This window comes from Dasypus novemcinctus, chromosome 27, assembly GCF_030445035.2.
Source record: "Dasypus novemcinctus isolate mDasNov1 chromosome 27, mDasNov1.1.hap2, whole genome shotgun sequence".
Lineage (NCBI taxonomy): Eukaryota > Metazoa > Chordata > Mammalia > Cingulata > Dasypodidae > Dasypus > Dasypus novemcinctus.
The window spans coordinates 49,602,268-49,620,036 of record NC_080699.1 but is presented as its reverse complement, the minus strand read 5'-3'; the positions used below and the strand labels follow the sequence as shown (position 1 = coordinate 49,620,036).

The 17,769-nt window shown below is 39.7% G+C and overlaps 1 pseudogene; it reads left to right on the top strand.

Annotated features, from left to right (window-relative positions):
* The window catches only part of LOC131276288 (olfactory receptor 2G2-like), a 34,327-nt pseudogene extending 17,968 nt beyond the window's left edge, over positions 1-16,359 (top strand).
* The last annotated feature ends 1,410 nt before the right edge of the window (positions 16,360-17,769 follow it).

The window sequence follows — 17,769 nt, the reverse complement described above, 5'->3', positions numbered from 1 at the left end:
TTTGATTTATTTCAGAATGTACCTGGGATTGAACATGGGAAGCAGGCACTCAACAATTTGTATTCCATCTGCTCCCCCTTAGATGGGTTTTGTTTTTTTATATGTAGAATTATTTTTTTCATTTATATCTCTCCCTTTCCTGTTCCCCTGCCCCTATTTGTCTGTTCTCTGTGTCCATTCGCTATGTGTTCTTCTGTGTCTGCTTATATTCTTCTCAGTGGCACAGGGAATCTGTATCTGTTTTTGTTGTGTCATTTTTTAAAAAAAGATTTATTTATTTATATCTCTCCCATTTCCCCAAACCCCCCATCACCCTAGTTGTCTGGTTTCTGTGTCTATTTGCTACATCTTCTTCTTTGTCCGCATCTGTTATTGTCAAAGGCACAGGAATCTGTGTTTGTTTTTGTTGCAAAGTCTTGTTATGTCAGCTCTCTGTGTGTGTGGTGCCATTCCTGGGCAGGCTGCACTTCCTGTCACATTGTGAGGCTGTTCTTATGGGGCACACTCCATGCCCATGGGGCCCCCGTACATGGGGACACCCCTGTGTGGCATGGCACTCCTTGCACGCATCAGTACTGTGCATGGACCAGCTCCACACGGGTCAAGGAGGCCCGGGGTTTGAACCATGGAACTCCCATGTGGTAGATGGATGCCCTATCCACTGGGCCAAGTCCACTTCCCTGTTGTGTCATCTTACTCCATCAGCTCTCCATGTGTGTGGTGCCATTCCTGGGCAGGCTGTGCTTTTCTCTTTTCTCATGGAGCGTCTCTCTTACGGGGTGCACTCCTTAAGCATGGGGCTCCCCTATGTGGGGGACACCCCTGCATGGCATGGCACTCCTTGGGGCATCAGACAGTTGGGCATGGGCCAGCTCTCCACATGGGTCAGGAGGGCCTGGGTTTTAAAACGAAATAAAGCGAGTTCTTAAAATATCCTTTTGAAAATTTTGATTAGGTGGAACACTTATATGACTATAATTACTTTTCAAGTTTAAATTTAATCTTCCTTCCTTCATTATAATTTTCTTTATTCTCACTGTTATTATTATTATTTTTCTCCTGAATATCTTCTTTGGAATCATAGCTTTTATTCAATCTTATCTTTTCTCTTTATTTATTTTTACATTCTTTCAGTAGTTACATATGAAAGATGTTTTTCTTTGCCTGCTCAGATTTAAAGTTAACACAATTTGTTATCTATTTCCAGATAATTCATCGTTTTAACTAGAAAAGTTTTAAGGTTTACTGAAAAATCATTTAGGAAATAGAACACTCTAATGTAACCACCCACGTCCACTGCTTCCCTATTATCAGCACTGTGCATGTGTGGGAACTTTGATCATTTTTCAAACAACTCTGTTGCTCATTTTTTAATTGTGTCATTTGTTGTTTAAGTGTTAAGTTGTAGAATCTCTTTATAAATCATGGATATTAAGTCCTGTTCAGATCTGTGATTTCCAAGTATTTCCTCCCAATAACCAGCTGCCTTTCCACCATTTCAGACCTTGCCCCTACCTCACACCTTAAACAAAAATTAACCAGAAATGATCAATGATATAAAGATAAGAACCAGGACCATAAAAATCATAGAAAAAAATGTGGGGAAGAATCTTCAGTCATTGCACTGGGCAACGTTTTTCAGACTTTACACTCAAACACTTACAATGAAAGAAAAAGAGATAAATGGAACCTCCTTACAATAAAATCACTTCTGCCAAAGGGCCTGGTCAAGAAAGCAGCCTACACAATGGATCAAAAGTGCTTTCCACCACTAGCCTATTAGAGAAATGCAAATCAAAAGCACAATGAGATTTCATATCACACCTACTAGAATGGGCAGTATAAAAAACAACCAGAAAACTTGGAATTGTTGGGAAGGATGTGGAGGAAGACAAACAGTCATACACTGCTTGTGCAATGTAAAATGGGGTAGCCACTATGGAAGACACCTTAGCAATTGCTCAGGAAGCTAAGGATAGATTTGTTATGTGGTCGAGAAATCATGCTCCTGGGTTCTTAATCAGAGGAACTGTAAGATGGGACGTGAGCAGACATTTGCTCACCGATGTCCATAGTGGCTTTATTCACAGTTACCAAAGGATGGATCCATCAACCGATGAATGGATAAACAAAAGGTGATATACATATATATATATATAGGAATGCAATTTGGATGTAAGAAAAAATGAAGACCATATTCATGTGACATTATGGAGTTTCTTTTGTGTAAGCTAGGCACAAAAAGATATGATTGCACTCACATCAAGTAATTACAAAACACTAGCTCATAAGGTTATGATCTACACTTATATATAGGTTACTTGGAGATGGAAGGAGTGTAAAAATGGGGAATTAACACTTAATTGTGCAGAATTTTTCATCAGGTTCATTGCAAATCTTTGGAAATGGATAGAGGTGATGGGAGCACTTTATCGTGAATGTTATTGACAGCACTGAATTACACGTGAACATGTGTTTAAAGGGGAAGATTTTGGTCATGTGTATCACTGGAAGGAAAGGTAGAGGGTAGAACATGGGTATAACACAGTGAACCATGTGTGGAGGATGACTGTGGTTAAAAGTACAAATATAAGAGTGTTCCTTCAGGAAATATAGTGAATGCATATCACTATTACAGGTACCAACAATGGGGTAGAATAAGGGGAAATATAACTAATGAAAACTGCAGGCTTTACTTAGCAGTAATATTTTAATATTGTTCCTCCATCACACTAGAGGTAGCACACTAATGCAAAGTGTCAACAAGAGGGGCCGATATGGGAAATTTGTACTTTTCATGAATTTATATAAACCTACAACTCCTCTGATTAGAAAATCATCACAATAAAAACCATTTTCCTATATGAAGAAAACCAGACACAAAGTACTACAAATGGTAGAGGTCTTTTTTGTTTAAAATGTAATTAAACACACAGAGTTTCTTAGACAGGTGTATACCTCTAGTAGCTAAGTGTGAGTAAGCAACCAGGAACACTAGATATTTGAGGAGATTTGTAGTAGGAAACATAGAGATCAAACATGCATACTAAAAAAGGGAGTGATGAAAAGAGAAAAACTCATAGAGGACTTTAGGAAAAAATATTATGGCCATCAGGGAGATAAGGGAATATTGGTTATAAATGAAAGGATATGCATTTGTAACTTCATATGTGTGTATTTGTATGTACATATACATGTCTGTGTCCATATGCATGTAGTGGTTACTGCATGCACCATTACACAGACAACCTCACAGCCTTTGTCATTCATGACATGGTTTTCCTGAAAACTAGCAGAAGGGGGAGCCCCAGTACTCACCTCTGCAGGATTGACTGCAGGAACAGCATATTTTCTGATCCCTAGAAAGGGCAGCATGAACCCAACTATGACAGTTTGAAGCTATCTGTGGATCTCAGACCAGGTCATGTCCACGGAGGCAATCCCTAAATATAATGTAAATGAGAACAAATAAAAGAAAATTTACACTTATAAAAGGAATAAAATTTTAAATTATAAATATAAGGTTAATAAACATGCAAATGATCCTATATAAACAGTGAGCTAAGTCTCTTGAATAGTTTCTTTTTTTAAAGATTTATTTATTTATTTAATTCCCGCCCCCTCCCCTCCCCTCCGTTGTCTGTTCTCTGTGTCTATTTGCTGTGTCTTGTTTCTTTGTTCACTTCTGTTGTAATCAGTGGCACGGGAAGTGTGGGCGGCGCCATTCCTGGGGAGGCTGCACTTTCTTTCGTGCTGGGTGGTTCTCCTTACGGTGTGCACTCCTTGCGCGTGGGGCTCCCCTACACAGGAGGCATGGCGCGGCACTCCTTGCACGCATCAGCACTGCGCATGGGCCAGCTCCACACGGGTCAAGGAGGCCCGGGGGTTTGAACCGCGGACCTACCATGTGGTAGACGGATGCCCTAACCCACTGGGCCAAGTCCGTTTCCCTAGTTTCTTAATTATATTAACCATCTCATCAGTCGTACTAGGTCCTTTCATGTTGAGATTTCATAATGAGAAAGTGACATATTTCTGGTGTGTTCCTCAAGTTCAAACTATGTGTGCTTGAGGGAGGAATTGACCAAGGAGGAAATCACGTGTGTGTCCAGGAGGTGAAGGTAGAAGATCTCCAGCCCATGGGAGAAGTTCTGTTGACCCACTGGCCTCAAAGACTCTCAGATAGAATTGGAGAGGATCATTCCTGCCTGGTGGCTCTGCAGGCCTGAGTGGAGCAGAAGCTCAGTGCTGCTTAAAGAACGACCCAGGCCCACTGCTGAAGGAGGAACCATCAGGGAGTGGAAGGGATTCTAAACACATTTAATTTGGAAAAGTGCCTGGTGCTCTAGTGGTTCTCATGACCTCTTCTTGAGACTCCAGTGTTTTCAGCATCTTCTTCAACTCTTCTTCTTGTTTGGAACATCTGGATCTCTCTGCCTGTAGTTCTAGGACCACAGAAGTTAATTCTTCCATCAACATTGCTGTTGTTCCTTTAGCCTTTCTGTAGGTGTCAATAAGGTTGAGCATTTTTAAAGTCACTTTCTAAGGAAGGACACATGGCTCAACTGATAGAGCGTCCACCTACCACATGGAAGGTCCAGGGTTCAATATCCAGCACTTCCTGGTCCATGTGGTGAGCTGGTCCATGTGCAGTGCTGCCGTGCACAAGAAATGCCCTGCCACACAAGGGTTCCCCCACTTAGTGGTGCCCCACATGCAAGGAGTGTGCCCTGCAAGGAGAGCTCCCCCACGTGAAAAAAGCACAGACCGCCCAGGAGTGGCACCACACACATGCAGAGCTGACCCAGTAAGATAATGGAAAAAAAAGAGACACATTTTCCAGGTGCTGCCTGTCAAGAATGCAAGTGGACACAGGAGAACACGCAGCAAATGGACACAGAAAGCAGGCAAATTGGGGGTGGGGGAGAGAAAGAAATAAAATACATCTTTTAAAAATAAATAAATAAAGTCGCTTAGTCTAGCCTAGCATCCCCTAAAGATCACTTACTCTCTGCTTACCTCTTGTGAGCAGCACTCATCTTATCAAGAAGTTGACTTTGCTTGTCAGTCAGTGTAGCTAGTGTGTCTGTCTGCAAGCTGCTCTTCATGTCTTATAAAAAGTTGGCTTATAACAGACTGCACAAGTCTGAACTAAAGTATGAAACAAAACAGAATGCTGGTGAATATTGACACATGCCTCAGTTCCCCCTGGAGGCTGTGGAATGTGAGGTCTGGACTAGTGTCATTGGGCTCCTTCCCCACCTCTCACAGATTCCCAAGGACCATTCAAAAGACACTTTCTGTTCATGGGGATGGACATTATCCATCATCATCTCCTGGTTAGTTGTCCTGGTGAGTCCAATGAATTGGAGAGTAGGTGTTGCAGTGCTTCTGTAATTCAGGGCTCAACTGACACATGGATGGGCCAAAGGTTTAAGTCTCTTGGACATATATTTATCAAGTATAGTGCTAAATATAGGTTCAAGTAAAGGGGCAGAAGAGCCATGTGTAGAGATCCCATAAATGAGTGTAACTCTATATATTCTTATGAATATTTTTCTCTCTATCTCTCTGGTTTTTAAAATTGATGTAAAAATTTTAAATAGTGAAATGCACAGATCTTAACTGCATGCTTTGTCATATTTTTAAAAGTATCATCCCCTGTTTCTACAGTACTAATGGCCCTATCAAGGTATGAATCATTTCCATTAATCTGGAAAATAATCCCTATGCCCTTCACTCATTACATACCCCCCAACATATTCACCCATGTTCTGATTTTCTGTTATCATAAATCAGGTTTGCCACATCTTCAGAGTCATAAAAATGAAATAAATTGGAATTTACATTTTGGCACATGCATCTTTTGCCCAAAACATTGTTTCAGAATCATTCATGTTTGGTAGATCAGCAGTTCTCTCATTTTTTATCATTGTGTCCTTTGACTTTGAATGACTATATTACAAAAGGTTTACTCATGTTCCTCTTGGTGGATATTTTGGTCCTTCGAGTTTGGCATATTATGACCATCCATGTATGTGTCCTTTATATCTGGACATGCTTTTTTTTTCTCCTGGGTGATAGAAGGAAAGCTTAATCCCAAAAGATCCTTCACATCTTAACTAATTGCTTCCCTATTATCAACACTTTGTATGTGTGTAGGATCATTATTAAGTTGGTTAAATTAAGTCTTTTACCCATTTTTAACTTGGGTGATTTGTCATTTTAGTGTGGAGCTGTAGAATCTCTTTATATATCATGGATATTAAACCTTTATTGGATATGTGATTTCCAAAATTTTTTCCCTTCAGTCAGTTTCTTTCTCACCTTCTTACTAATCTTACCCCTATCTAACACCTTAAACAAAAATTAATTGAAAATGAGCAAAGACCTGAAGATATGAACCAGGACCATAAAACTCACAGAAGAAAATGTGGGGAAGGGTCTTCCGATATTGTGCTGGGCAACTGTTTCTTAAACTTACATTCAAAGCACAGGCAATGAAAGAAAAAAAGATAAAGAGAACCTCCTCATAAGCAAGTCATTTGTGCTTAAGAGGACCTGGTCAATAAAGCAGCCAGCGCAATGGAAGAAAATATTTGGAAGTTGAACGAAAATGAGAACAAAACATATCAAAACCTGTGGGACAACACAAAGGCACTGCTAAGAGAGAAATTTATAGCCTGCAATGCTTATATTAAAAAAGAAGAAATAAGGAAGCAGTTGTAGCTCAAGTGGTTGTGCACCTGCTTCCCAACTACGGGGTGCAGGCATCAATCTCCAGCTCTGGTACCTAAAAACAAACAAACAAACAAAAAATCAGAGCTAAAATTGAACTAACTGCACATCTGGAGGAACTAGAAAAAGAACAGCAACCTAATCCTAAACCAAGCTGAAGAAAATAAATAGTAAAGATCAGAGCGGAAATAAATGAAATCAAGAACAAAAAAACCCATAGGGAATGGGAAGCAGCTGTGGTTCAATCAGTTGGGCTCCCATCTACCATATGGGAGGCCCTGGGTTCGCATCCTGGGGCCTCCTTATGAAGGCAGGCTCCCCCGTACTCTGTGGTGAGCCACCAGCCCTGGCATCGTGGAGTGCTGTCAGCCTGCAAGCACAGTGGAGTGCTGCTGCCCACAAGTGCCATGGAGACCTGACACAGCAAGGTGACACAACATAAAAGGGAGACAAGAAACAAACAAACAAACAAACACAGAAGAGCACACAGTGAATGGACACAGATACCAGAAAACAGGCAAGCCACAAAGGGAGGGGGGAGGAGGAAATAAATAAAAAATAAATACAGACACAGAAGACCACACAGTGAATGGACACAGAGAGCAGACAGCAAGCAACCTGTAAGGGGGGGATATGGAATGAATGAATGAATGAATGCAATAGGGAGAATCAACAAAAAGAAAAATGAAAAGTTGGTTCTTTGAGAAGTCCAACAAATTTGACAAATCCTTAGGGAGAGCAATAATCAAAAAAGATGCAAATATATAAAATCAGAAATGAGAAGGACACATTACCGTAGACCCTGCGGAAATGAGAGACCAAAAAAGGATGCTATGAACTACCATGTGCAAAAAATGAGACAATGTAGATGAGATGGGCAAATTCCTAGAAAACACAAAATACTAGGGGTTCTGAACAAGGGTTTGACACTCCCGCAAGGGTCCATGGGAGGATTACAGGGGCTCGATAAGCTTGAAGGAATTTTGAATAATCCTAAATTTTAATTTATTTTTATTTTTATTTTTTAAAGAGTTATTTATTTATTTATTTATTTCTCTCCCCTCCTCCCCATCCCAGTTTTCTGTTCTCTGGGTCTATTTGCTGCATCTTCTTTGTCCGCTTCTGCTGTCGTCAGCGGCACGGGAATCTGTGTTTCTTTTTCCTTGCATCATCTTGTTGTGTCAGCTCTCCGTGTGTGTGGCACCATTCCTGGGCAGGCTGCACTTTCTTTCGTGCTGGTTGGCTCTCCTTATGGGGTGCACTCCTTGCGCATGGAGCTCCCCTATGCGGGGGACCCCCTGCATGGCAGGGCACTCCTTCCATGCATCAGCACTGCACATGGGCCTGCTCCACATGGGTCAAGGAGGCCTGGGGTTTGAACATCGGACCTCCCATGTGGTAGACGGATGCCCTAACCACTGGGCCAAGTCCACTGCCCTAAATTTTAATTTAAAGACATGCCCATGTTAAGTGTCAAAAACTCTGCTGCTACATTCTGAGATTCATGGTTTTCACCTGACTGGCAAAGGGGTCTGTGGAACAGAAAAGATAAGAACCCCTGACCTCCACTGACTCTAGAGGAAATAGGAGATCTCAATAAACCAATCACAAGTAAAAAGATTGAAACAGTCATCAAAAACCTCCCAAAGGGATGTGGATTTGGCTCAACTGATACAGCATCTGCCTACCACATGGGAGGCCAAGGGTTCAAACCCAGGGCCTCCTGACCCATGTGGTGAGCTGGCCCACATGCAGTGCTGATGTGTGCAAGGAGTGCCATGCCACACAGGGTGTCCCCAGCATAGGGGAGCTCCACACCCCATCATGAGAGCCGCCTGTACAGAAAAGTACAGCCTGCCCAGGAGTGGTGTTGCACACATGGAGAGCTGGCGCAACAAGATGCCACAACAAAAAGAGACTCAGATTCCTGGTGCTGCTGACAAGAATAGAAGCAGACACAGAAGAATACACAGCGAATGGACTCAGAGAGCAGACAACTGGGGGGGAGGGGTGGGAAATAAATAATAAATCTTAAAAAAAAAAACCTCCCAAAGATGAAAAGTTCAGGATCAGATGTCTTCACAGGTGAATTCTTCCAGTCATTCAAAGATGATCTAATACCAAACTTGCTCAAGCTTTCCAAAAAAATTGAACAGGAAAGAATGCTACCAAACTGATTCTATGAAGGCAACATCACCCGAATATCAAAACCAGATAAAGATACCACAAAAAAGAAAATTATAGTCCAATACTCTAATGAATATAAGTACAAAAGTCTTCAACGAAATACTTGCAGACCAAATAAAAAATCACATTAAGAGAATTATCGCCACAAGCAAGTTGGTTTTATCCTAGGTATGCAAGGGTGGTTCACCACAAGAAAATCAATTAATGTAATAAACCACTGATAAACTGAAGAGGAAAAATCACATGATCGTCTCGAGTGATGCAGAAAAGGCATTTGTCAAAATACAGCACCTTTTCTTGATAAAAACTCCCAAAAGATAAGAATAGAAAGAAGCTTTCCCAATGTGGTAAAATGCATATAAGAAAACCCTACAGCTAGCATGGTACTCAATGGTGAAAGGTAGAATGTTATGGGAAACTGACTTACCTATTTGTTGCTTCCTCTTATTATAGATGATGTTGCACTTTCTTCCTGTTATTGTAAATGTTACCTTATTGTAGATGTTGCAGATGCTTCCTATTGTGAGCTGATTGCAGCAGTAGAAAGCTTTCCTGCTGAGATCAGGAACAAGACAAGGATGCCCACTGTCACTATTGTTATTCAATATTGTACTAGAAATTCAAGCTAGAACAATTAGGCTAAATAGAGAAATAAAAGGCATCCAAATAAGTAAGGAAGAAGTAAAACTTCCACTATTCACTGAGGATATGATTGTATACCTAGAATCTCCTGAAAAATCCATAACAAAGCTACTAGACCTAATAGACAAGTTCGGCAAAGTGTCAGGATACAAGATTAACATGCAAAAATGAATAGCGCTTCTATACATTACTGGTGTGCAATCTGAGAAGGAAATCAGAAAAAAAATCCATTTATAATAGTAACTAAAATAAAAATTTAGGAATAAAATTAAGCAAAGATATAAAGGGCCCATATTCAGTAAACTCCAACACATTGCTGAAAGAAACCAAAGAAGGCTTAAATCAATGGACAGCCTTTGCTCCTGGACTGGAAGGCTAAATATCATTAAGATGTCAATTCTACCCAAACAGATTTACATATTCAGTGCAATCCCAATAAAAGTTTTTTTTTTTGCAGAGATGGAAAAACCAATTATCACATTTGTTTGGAAGGGAAAGTGTCCCTGAATAGATAAAAAATGACTTGAAAAAAGAACAAAGTTGGAGGACTCTCACTTTTGGACTTTAAAGGATATTACCAAGGGAAGCAGATTTGACTCAACTGATAGAGTGTTCACCTACCATATGGGAGGTCCAGTGTTCAAACCCAGGGCCTCCTGACCCATGTAGTGAGCTGGCCCACATGCAGTGCTGCCGTGCTTAAAGAGTGCCGGGTCATGCAGGGGTATGCCCCATGAAGGGAAGTCCCACATGCAAGGAGTGCACCCCCTAAGGAAAGCTGCCGCACATGAACAAAAAGCACAGTCCACCCAGGAGTGACACAGCACACACGGAGAGCTGATGCAGCAAGATGACACAATGAAAAGAGACACAGATTCCCAGTGGCCGCTCACAAGAATGCAAGTGGACACAGAAGAACACACAGCAAATGACACAGAGAACAGGAAATGGGAAAAATAATTAAATAAATAGACCTTTTTTAAAAATAGAAAAATAAAGGATAATCCTGAGCTGGTGGTAAAAACAGCATGGTACTGGCATAAAGACAGATTAACCAAAGGAAACAAGTTAAGAATTCAGAAATAGACCCTCACATCTATCGTCAAGTATTTTTGACAAGCCTGTCAAGCCTTTCCAGCTAGGCCAGAACAGTCTACTCCCTTGGTGCAGGGAGAACTGGATATCCACAGCCAAAAGAAAGAGGACGCTTTTCTCACACCTTACACAAAAATTAATTCAAAATGGGTCAAGACCTAATATAAAAGAGACAACCATAAAAATGCTAATAGAAAATGTAGGAAAACATCTTTGACATCTTGTGACCAGTGGTAGTTCTTAAACTTTACACCCAAAGCACAAGCAACAAAAGATAAAATAGATAAATGGGACTGCCTCAAAGTTAAACACTTTTGCACCTCAAAGAACCTTGTCAAAAGTCCTTTCCATTTCCCCCTTACATTAGGTCAAACAGCATTTTAAACTCCTGTTATTATATGTAGACAGGGATATTCTGCTGGTCCATGTTGAACCTTTAATTCAAGGTCATTTTCTAGTTATGTCATCAACTGGTACTTGGTAGTGATCCCTCGGTGCCAGGGAAGCTCATCCCTGGTTGTCATGTCCCACGCTGGGGGGAAGCCATTGCATTTACATGCTGAGCTTGGCTTTGAGACTGGCCACATTTGAGTAACACAGAGGCTGTCAGGAGGGAACTCTTAGGCACAGTGCTGCTCTAGGCCTTGTTCTTATTTCAGGTGTATAGGCTCACAAGCATAATCATTAGTATCAGGGGCTCACTGTTGGACCCTCATTCCTTCCTGGTCCTTACTGTTGCCCCTGGGGGACTGCTGCTGTTCCCCTAGGGACCATGACAGAGCCTCCTTTAATCCATTTTGAGCTAATGTTTATATAACATATGAGATAGGGGTCCTCTTTCCTTCTTTTGGTTATGGATATCCCATTCTCCCAGCACTATTTGTTGGCTGGACTGTTCTACTCAAGCTGGGTGGGTTTAACCAGCTAGTTAAAAATCATTTGACCCTAGATGTGAACATCTGTTTCTGAATCATCAATTCTGTTCCTTTGGTCTGTGTGTCTGTCTTTATGCCAGTACCATGCTGTTTTTACCACTGTAGCTAGGTAATGTGATTTAAAGTCCAGAAGTGAGAGTCCTCCAACTTTGTTTGTCCTTTTTAAAATGTCTCTGGCTATTCAGGACCCCTTAACCTTCCAAATAAATTTGATAATTATGTTTTCCATTTGTTTAAAAAGTGATGGTGGAATTTTTGTCATGATTCCATTGAATCTGTATATCAATTTGAGTAGAACATGTTTTCTATTTAAAAAATTGACATCTTAATGATATTAAGTCTTCTAATCTGTGACAGTGGAATGTTCTTCTAATTATTTTGTTTTGTTTTTATTTTTTTAACCAATGAGTTGCTTTACATCTTTGGTTAAGTTTATTCCTAAATAGTCGGGGTTTTTCTGTCATATATTATTTTTATCACTCTCTTGACACTTTTAATTACATTTACTGACATAATCTTCATTTTTGACTCTCTTCCAAGTCTCTCTGTCCTGCCTTTTCTTTTCAGGCTATCACACACCCTGTAGTATTTCTTGCAAAGCTGGTCTCTTGTTTACAAACTCTTCAATTTCTGTTTATTTGTGAATATTCTAAACTAGTCCTCATTTTTGAAAAACAGTAATGCTGGATATTAGATTCTTGGCTGGAAGTTTTTCTCTTGCTGTATCTTTAATATATCAGGCCAGTGCCTTCTTACCTCCATGGTTTCTGTTGAGAAATCAGCATTTAAACTTACTGAGTATCCCTTATGTTATGCATTGCTTTTCTCTTGCTGTTCTGAGAAGCCCTTCTTTGTCTTTGGTATTTAAAATTCTGATTAGTATGTGTCTCAGAGTTGGTCTATTCAGATTTATTCAGATGGAAGTACATTGTGCTTCTTGGACATGGATACCTATGCCCTTCAATAGGTTTGGGATATTTTCTACCACTATTTCTTCAAATATCCTTCTTCCCCTTTTCCCTTCTCTTTTCCTTATGGGACACCCATGATATGGAAGGTTTCATGTCTCATTGTTGTTTAGTTTCCTGAGAACTTGTTCTATTTTTTTCCATTCTTTTCTTTACCTGTTCTTTTGTATGTTCACTTTCAGAGGCCATTTCTTCAAGCTCAACAATCCTTTATTCTGACTCATCAAATCTGCTATTATATGATTCTAGTGTATTTTTAATTTCATTTATTCCCATAAGATCTGCTATTTTTCTATGTAAGCTTTCAAATTTTACTTTGTGCTCATTCAATATCTTCTTAATATCCTTAATCTCTTTAGCCATCTCATTGAATTTATTAAGGAGATTTGTTTGAACATCTATGATTAGTTGTCTGAACTACTTTATGTCATCTGGAAGCTTATCTTGATCCTCTAACTGAGCCATATTTTCCTGTTTATTGGTGTGAATTATAATTTTTTGTTGGTGTCTTCAAATCTGGCTTAATAAATGCATTTATTCTGGGTGCAGTTTCTCTCTTTAGTTTAGGGCTTCTTGCCCTTTCTCCCTTGCTTGTTGTGTAGTAGGTGCCAAGAATATAGTTGGTGCTGTTAAGCTGTAGAAGCTCATTCTTCCCTCATTGCCCCAGGGACCAATGAAGCTTCTCCCAACTTTCTCCTTTGTCAGGGGTAGCAACAGAACCACAACTGTGTGTTGTAAACCAAGTCATGCAGGCCTAGACTATAGTTGCATAAGAGACAGATGAAGCTTCATGCCCCTTTCTCCCCTGCCTGAGGTGTGGATAGAGCTTTAGGTGTGGGCAGCAACCTATGCTGTGTGGTTCTAAAATCACCACAGTTGCCCAGGTGGAAGGTAGCTTTCCAACTCTGTCCAGCCAAATATACCTGCAGTTAACAGGAGAGGCTGGCACAGGTGCCCCCAGCTCCCTCCCTGCTGGAGGTGGGGCTGGGGCTTAGGCTAGTGCTGCAATCTGATCTGGATGGAAAGACTTTCCTTGCCAGCACTATGATTTTCAGTGCACTCTGCTTCCCCTCATGGCAGGGATGGAGTCTGGCCTCTTTCTGACTTGGACATGTTCCAACTTTTCCTGTTCTTAGGGTTATACTTTAGCCTGCTAAATTTACTAATCAGTAGCTGAAGTTGGTACCCAACTGTCTCTTCCTCCCCTGTTTTTGGGAAGTGGAGCTTCCAATTCTAGCCACAGATTAGCTCCTAAGGTGGCTTGTACTGTCAGTGGAAGATTGTCACCTCCAGGACATGGAGTATTCTACTCATGAATCTTCTCTGCAGATAGGTAGTCTCCTCTTTCCATTCTTTCAAGGATATTGGAGGATGCTTTTCTGGTCCCCTGGAGCTCCCAAACTAGAGCTTCAGAAAGCTCTGGGTGATTACTAACTGTCCTGTTGCATGAGCTGACTCTAGGCTCCTTACTTTCCTGTCATCTTGCTGGTTGTGTATCCATTAATTTTTTCAGCATCTTTTCTGGATTGAAGTGGTTTCTGTTTTAAATTTTACTTCACTGTTTAGACACATATTTAAAAAGAAAATTCAAACAAAACCACATCCTCTTATAAAGACTTTACTTCTCTTTTACTTAATGAATAATATACAAGTAAGGTTTACTGACATTTAAGGTCTTTGAAAGATTGACTCAAACTTACCTTTAATTACCATATCCCGTTATTTGATTTAGTCAATACATACAATAATGTCCCCCCAAATTTATTTATTTGTGTTTTAAATCTTGTTTATTAGAGAATTTGTGAGTTTACAGAACAACCACACACAAAATACAGGGTTCCTATACACCACTCTGCAACCAATGCCTTGCATTGGTGTGGAATTTTTTTACAATTGATAACAGGATATTTTTAAAATTTTACTATTAACTAGAGCCCATTGCTTAACATAGCAGTCACTGTGTAGTATAGGTCCATGGATTTTTTAAATTTTTTTCTGTTACCAGATATACATTCTAGCATTTCCCCTTTTAATCACCATCAGATATGTATTTCAGTGGTGTTAGTTGCATTCACAATGTTGTGCTACCATCAGCACCATCCATTACCAAAACCTTTCCATCATTCCAAATAGGAACCCTTAAACTTTGTACATTCAAACTTTATAATAACTATGACCTTTTCTTTTGTCTCAAAGTAGTTGGAAAACCTATGGCCAATAGACTGTGTTCATGGGATAATCAAAGAAATCACACACCAGTATTTTCTAGTTTGACCTTTTTCTTCATGTATTTCCAAGGTTTGATTTCCCAGCACAAAATCTTTCTTTACCTATTAAGTTTACTTTATTCATTGAAGAGAGGGGTAGATCTACATTTTCTTTTTTAACTTTATTCATTAAACATGAATTTAGAACTTTCATCATCTTAAATATTTAATAAATACAATATTAATTTATTTAATTGGTATTCAATAAATGTATGGAGATTACATGTAAGCTAAATAAAATTGAAACCACTATATTTTATTCCAGGAATGTTCTTTTTCTTTCTTTTAAAGTAGGTTTAAAACTTCTTTTCTTTAATAAAATTCTAAAACTGTGAATAATCTTAAAAGCATACTGAATGCTAGGTTTTGTAATATATTACAAAACCTTAAATTATTTTAATTATAATTTAGGAAAGATCTTTCTATACCTTTCAAGAAATTTTGCTTTACTTACTTACCGAAATTTGATAATAAGATTATAACCACTCATATTTTAAGCCAGCACTAAATCTTAATTGTCATGGATTTGTCATAAAATCACTGAGGTTAATACATGCTATGATTTCATCTTTCAGAAGTGAAAGATAAAGGCAAGAGTAATGCAGTAGAGCAATGAGAGTGCCTCCTCTGGATTAATTCTGATAGGTTTTTCAGACAAGCCTCAGTTAGAGCTGGTTCTCTTTGGAATCATCTTGACCTTTTCCTCATGACCTTTCTAGGCAACACTTTTATCATCTTGTTGTCCAACTTGGACTCTAAACTCCACACTCCTATGTACTTTTTCCTCTCCCATTTCTCCTTCCTGGACCTCTGCTTCACAAGCAGTATCATTCCTCAGCTTCTAATCAACCCCTAGTGTTCAGGTAAGTCCATCACATGTGTAGACTGTGTGATTCAACTCTATGTCTCCCTTGCCCTGGTCTATACTGAGGGTATCCTGGCTGTGATGTCCTATGACTGCTATATTGCTGCTTGTCATCCTTTACATTATACTTTTTCATGCATCCTCGGCTCTGCCATGTCTCGGCCTCTATGGCATGGCTCAGTGGGGTGGCCACCACATTGATTCAGTCCACACTCACCCTTCACCTGCCTTTCTGTGGTCATCACCAGGTGGATCATTTCTTCTGTGAGGTCCCTGTGCTCATCAGGTTGGCATATGTGGACACCACACTCAACCAAGCTGAGCTCTTTGTGGCTAGTGTATTATTCCTGGTGGTGTCTTTGTCACTCACCCTAATCTCCTATGGGTACATTGCTCAAGCAGTTTTGAAGATCAAGTCAGTCACTAGAAGACATAAAGCATTTGGGACCTGCTCTTCCCACCTGATGGTGGTCACCATCTTCTATGGAACTATCATTTTCATGTATCTGCAGCCAGCCAAGAGTAGATCCAAGGACCAGGGCAAGTTTGTTTCCCTCTTCTACATTGTGGTGATCCCCATGCTTAACCCACTCGTTTATATTCTGAGGAACAAGGAAGTAAAGGCAGCACTGGAAAAAAATTGGGGGAAACTCTATGACTGAATGGGACATGATTATCAAGAAACATTTAGGAGAGACTTACTAAGGGTGAATCATTTAATGAAGTGTGACTAAATAACTAATTTGGTTATGTCCATGACCCTGTCAATGGGATTCAGTAGAAGAGAATAAATTAGAGCTTGAATTTTAGAGTCTGAACAATCTGAGTTTGAGTGCCCATTTCACCACAGAGGAGCTGTGGGATTTGGCCAATTTGCACCACTACCATTACATTATTTCTCAACTAGGCTGTATACTAGCACCTGAAATGGAATAGACCCAATTAAAACAGATCACTGTTCAAAGGGTTTTATTGTTTTTAAAGCTTGTTTTTATAAAGTTTATTCTATTTAATAGTCACAGCTATATTTTTGATGGCTTATAAATTATTATTGAATTATTATAAAGTTTGTATCATTTTTCTTTCACAAAAATCAAAATATTTTGGCCAGTTGCTCAGAACAGAAAGAGAAAACACTAAACTTCAGTGATATTCTTTTATCAACTCTAACTATGGATTCCTAAGCCCCTTAAGTCCCATTTGTAAGCCGTTACTCTCTGAGTTCACCTCTAGAGCTGCACCCCACACCTAGTGCTGTATTATAAGTTTCTGATTTTTGTATTTCTTCCCTCACTGTTTTTTTTTTTATCCTCCCCCTGTGGCTTGCTTGCCGTCTGCTCTCTGTGTCCATTCTCTGTGCATTCTTTTGTGTCTGTATTTTTTTATTTTTTATTTATCCCCCCCTTGTACCTTGCTTGCTGTCTGCTCTCTGTGTCCATTTGCTGCACACTCTTCTGCCTTTTCTTTTTTTGCTTGTGTCCCTTTTTTGTTGCATCACCTTGCTGAGTTGGCTTTCCATGGCACTCATGGGCCGGCAGCTCTCCACATCATGTGGGTGAGCCTGCCTTCACAAGGAGGCTCTGGGATGCAAACCCAGGGCCTCCCATATGGTAGATGGGAGCCCAACTGATTGAGGCATAGCCACTTCCCTCCTCACTAGGTTTTTGATAACAGCACGTATATTATGATTTAACCACAATTTAAAATAAAACCTTTGCATATGGCTTTACAATGACTCCCGACTTTCTCTTTAAGCCCAGATATCTAATCTTCAAAACCTCATGTTAAATTGTGTATTTCTAACAGGTTGTTTTATTCCATTAAAAATTTTATTGAAGTATGTTACACTTACATGAGCAATTATAAACAGTAAGTGTAAAGTAAAAGTTGTGAACTTAGAAAATAAACATGCATAACATCATACAGAGTTCCCATATGTCACCCACCACCAATACCTTGCATTGTTGTGAAACATTTGTAACAAATTATTAAAAAGCATCATAGTAGATTACTACTAATTATAGTATATATCTTACATTTGGTGTATTTCCCCCCAAACTCACCATATTATT